Genomic DNA, 4,362 nt, shown 5'->3' with positions numbered 1-4,362 from the left:
TTGCAAAATAAAATATTGTCAAAGGTGATGAGTTAGAGAAAAAATGCAAATTCAAAAAGACATTTTTTTCACTTTAAGTACCACTGAATGCTCACCACCAGCCAGGGATTATTAGTGATCTAATATATGTCATTATTTATATAGGTAGAATAGATTGTAACTAGAGCACAAATATATTTACATCCTCCCTGCAATCTGTGAAAGTCAGGATATTAATGATTCATTGAAATATGTTTTTTCAGGGCAGCTTTGCAAGTTTCCTGGGTCTATCAGGCATGACAGGAGATTTCCTTTCATTTCTTTGGGGAGAAAAGGATCATGCTAATGACCCATTCTTTTATATGGCTTTGGAATCTAGGACATTTAGCAGTGGTCTTCTTTGTAAACCACCATAGACAGTAAAAAAAAAAAAAAAAAAAAAGTGAGTAAAAAGGGTAAATTAGAGACACACTTTTGTTTCTTTTTCTTGCAACAGGAGTTGCAAGGAGTTTCTCATAATAGAAAAATGAAATTGAAGGAGTCAAGGATTAGTAGAACTAACCCAGGCATGGAGAATTTAAAGGGCCACAACATGCTGCGTGGACTAGAATAAGGGCTAAGGAAAGAGAATAGAATAATGGCCACCTTTAGCTGAATGGATTAAAATATCTACCACTATTTTCTTTTTGCCTGTGAATGAGAAAATAACTTTATTTAATTTGGGAGAGTGGGCAGACATCCAGTGTCAGAACTTCTGGAACTGTTTCTTGCTGCCAGCAGCCTTGGTGACCTTGAGCATGTTGAAGCGCACCGTCTTGCTAAGGGGCTGGCACTCACCCACTGTGACAATGTTACCTATCCTGACGTCCCTGCAGCAGGGGGACAGGTGCACAGACATGTTCTTGTGGCGCTTCTCAAAGCGATTCTACTTGCTGATGTAGTGGAAATAGTCTTGGCAGATGACAATGGCCCTCTGCATCTTCGTCTTGCTCACCACGCCAGACAGGATCCGTCCTCGGATGGAGACGTTATCAGGGGAGAGGCATTTCTTGTTAATGTAGGCGCCCTCCATGTCCTCTCTGGGAGTCTTGAAGCTCAGACCGATGTTCTTGAAGTACCGAGGGAGCTTCTCCTTGCCAGTTCCTCCCAGAATGATCCGCTTCCTGTTTGGAAAATGGCCGCCACTTAGTCTGGACGTCCGCCATCTTTCCGGCCGCCGGAAGCAAAGAGAGTGGAGGCAGCTCTGGGTTTCCTTATCGGCTCTATGGCTATCTTCATAGGAGAAAATGTTTATTGGTATAGAGCTATGAATTTACAATGAAAAACAAATGAACAACCTGACAAAATCTTAAATAAACTGACTCTAGTATAATCATGGATCATCAAGTCTCAAAAGATGCAATTTTGCCTTCATTATCTGACAGACACCTGGCAATGGCCAGGAGAAATGTTTTGCAGCGATCACCTGTGGTCATCACAAGCACGGGCTCCACAAGAGTGCTGAAACATCAGGTTTGAAATAGAGAGCACTCTAGTCATAGGGTAAAAGAGAGGACAGGCTTCATTCAGAAGTACTTATTTCATTAGCAAACAGTTCCTTGCTTCATATGCAATAAGAGATGCACTTTTGGGATGCTGTAGAGATTGGACCACAAGCAGGAAAATGCATGACCCCAAGTGTAAGAAATTTTTCCAGTTACAACTCCAAATATATCTGTGCTTAGAAAAATTTGAGAAAAATTTTCTCAAAAAATTGAGAGAAATTAAAATATAGATGTATCTCATCATCCTAAGGTAATATTAGAGAAAAAATATTTGTTCAAGGCTAAAGAAAAAAGAACATAAGTTTTTGTGGTGTCAGAAGCATTTTATTGATAACCTAACAGATATAGTTGCTATTATAATATAATGATTTTAATAGGCAAAACAGAAGACTGAGTTGTCCAGTAGTAAAACTGCTTGTGGCAGTAGAGTTTGTTTTTATTTTTGTTTTGTCATCTCTACCTCTCTCTGTTATAATAAATTATTTTTAAATCACAAAACATTTAAAATATTCATATTTCAACATAATACAACTAAATAATTTCTCATCATGAGTGTATCATATAATATTACATTTGCCTTAAATTCCCTAACTCCTGGTTAAGTTTTCCAAAGCAATAGCAATGTAAGTGACTTGATTCTAGATGAATAACATCAAGCTCAGCAAATACTATTAAACTCTGGTATCTGCAGAATATTATGGCACCTGTTTTATATTGTACATATCAAGAGAACACTCAAAGGAAAATAAAGTCTAATATAATCATTATTAAATGTTTATTAGGCACAGCTCAAAATCTCATTAATTGTATAGCTGCAGAGAAACACCTATTTCCCAAGCACAAACACCTCCAAGTTTTGATAATTAAAACTTTGGATGTCAGTATCTCAAGGTGGCAGGTATTATGGTGCTTGTCTGGTAATAAAAGCTTATTTCTTGCCATTCAATTTTCTTATTAATAACTTAAACTACATTCTTTTATGTCTTTTCTTTCAAAATTATCTAACTGAATATTTTAAACTATTGTTCCCTCATTGAGATAGCAAAAAATGGAGAACAAATGAAACACAGATATTTAAATTAAAGTAAAACACAAGATATTTAAATTAAATAAAATGAAAGACATTGGTGACTTTACATTGTAGGCTAGGAAAGAAAACTACGTTGGTGTTTAAAACATAGAAATGATGTTTGTATTTTTTTTCTCCCTATCCACAACAAATGCTTAATGGCAATGAGAAAAAATAAGACAAGTAAAATGTTATGGTAGTCAACAATGTGCTAGTTATTGGCCTAAACATTTAGAAACAGAATTATAATCTAAGTTTATATATCTCTACTGAAAATGATTTGTAAAACCTCAGCATAATAGTAGACCAATACGGTCATAAATTAACAACTTGAAAAACTAGGGAAACCAAAAAAATAATAAATTTCTCAGGATTGCCTATTAGATGTGTTCTCACAATTCACTTTGTGATTGTATGGTACTTTGGTCAGGAGACTTTCAATTCTTGATGATATTCCACTATTAAAACTTGTTTGAGCTACAAATGCAACTCATGTAACAACTTAGGGGAATAGTTATGTTGTTTTGTTTTGAGTTTGGTTTGGTTATTAACAAAAATACCAATGCAGCTCATATTACTTTGTCCTGTTACTTATCATGGATGGTGCATAGTTAATACACTGCTGAGAGGGTATGTTATATAAATGTATGTTGTATAAGCAGCAATGCTTACCTAGAAAATATAAAATTATCCAAAGATGTAATAAATAAATACTGTAAATTCAAGACCAGAACACAAATAACCATTTTCTCATATGTAACATGTGGGAACACCTGTTCTCCTAGTAAGCGAAGTCCAAACTCTTCTCAGACAAGAAATCTCACATCCCAAGAAAACGCTTTGACCCTACATTTCTATTTACAATTAACTATTTGAAAAAAAAATATTTTGACTCCTCCAAAACGAGTAACTCAGAACATTGGGATGTTATACATAGAGAATATGGATTCTGTTGTAGTCCTCTAAAGAGTATTTTTTTTTTTAAATTTTGTTTTGTTTTGTCTTATGAGACAGTTAACTTGATTGACTCAAACTGCAATCTCTGTATTTTGAGTGGCAGGCCACACCAGACTCAATTCCTTTATTCTTAGTTGTTCTAGGTGGAGTCTGCCCTATATATACATGATTTAGTGGTAAGTCAGAGATTTGGGTAGAGGTTATTCTCAGAATATGGAGTTTCCTTCTGTGCCTCTTTCCTTTGTGGGCTTCCCCCAATACAAACACACTTTCTAATGGATCTGATTGCCCCCAATACACATGTGATTCTTTTTTTTTTTTTTTTTTGAGACAGATTCTCACTCTGTTGCCTGGGGTAGAGTGAGTGCCGTGGCATCAGCCTAGCTCACAGCAACCTCAAACTCCTGGGCTCAAGCGATCCTCCTGCCTCAGCCTCCCAAGTAGCTGGGACTACAGGCATGTGCCACCATGCCCGGCTAATTTTTTCTATATATATTTTTAGTTGTCCAGGTCATTTCTTTCTATTTTTAGTAGAGATGGGGTCTCACTCTTGCTCAGGCTGGTCTCAAACTCCTGACCTTGAGCGATCCTCCCGCCTCGGCCTCCCAGAGTGCTAGGATTACAGGCGTGAGCCACCGTGCCCGGCCTATGTGATTCTTTATGTGCCCAAAATAGTGGTTATCTCTCAGAGACCAAGAACATCCTATAATCTTGACCAGGGCCTTTACTCAGGCTAGCAGCCATGAATATTTAGCTCAAGAAATTTCCACTAAGTACTTGCTTTGGGTCACTTTTTGATATCTTCAGATATAT

The 4,362-nt window shown here is 36.6% G+C and overlaps 1 pseudogene; it reads right to left on the bottom strand.

Moving 5' to 3' along the window:
• Positions 1-683: 683 nt before the first annotated feature.
• On the bottom strand, positions 684-1,291 carry LOC123638823 (annotated as a pseudogene).
• Between the last annotated feature and the right edge of the window lie 3,071 nt (positions 1,292-4,362).

This window comes from Lemur catta, chromosome 5 (assembly GCF_020740605.2).
Source record: "Lemur catta isolate mLemCat1 chromosome 5, mLemCat1.pri, whole genome shotgun sequence".
Lineage (NCBI taxonomy): Eukaryota > Metazoa > Chordata > Mammalia > Primates > Lemuridae > Lemur > Lemur catta.
This window is presented reverse-complemented; position numbering and strand designations above follow the sequence as displayed.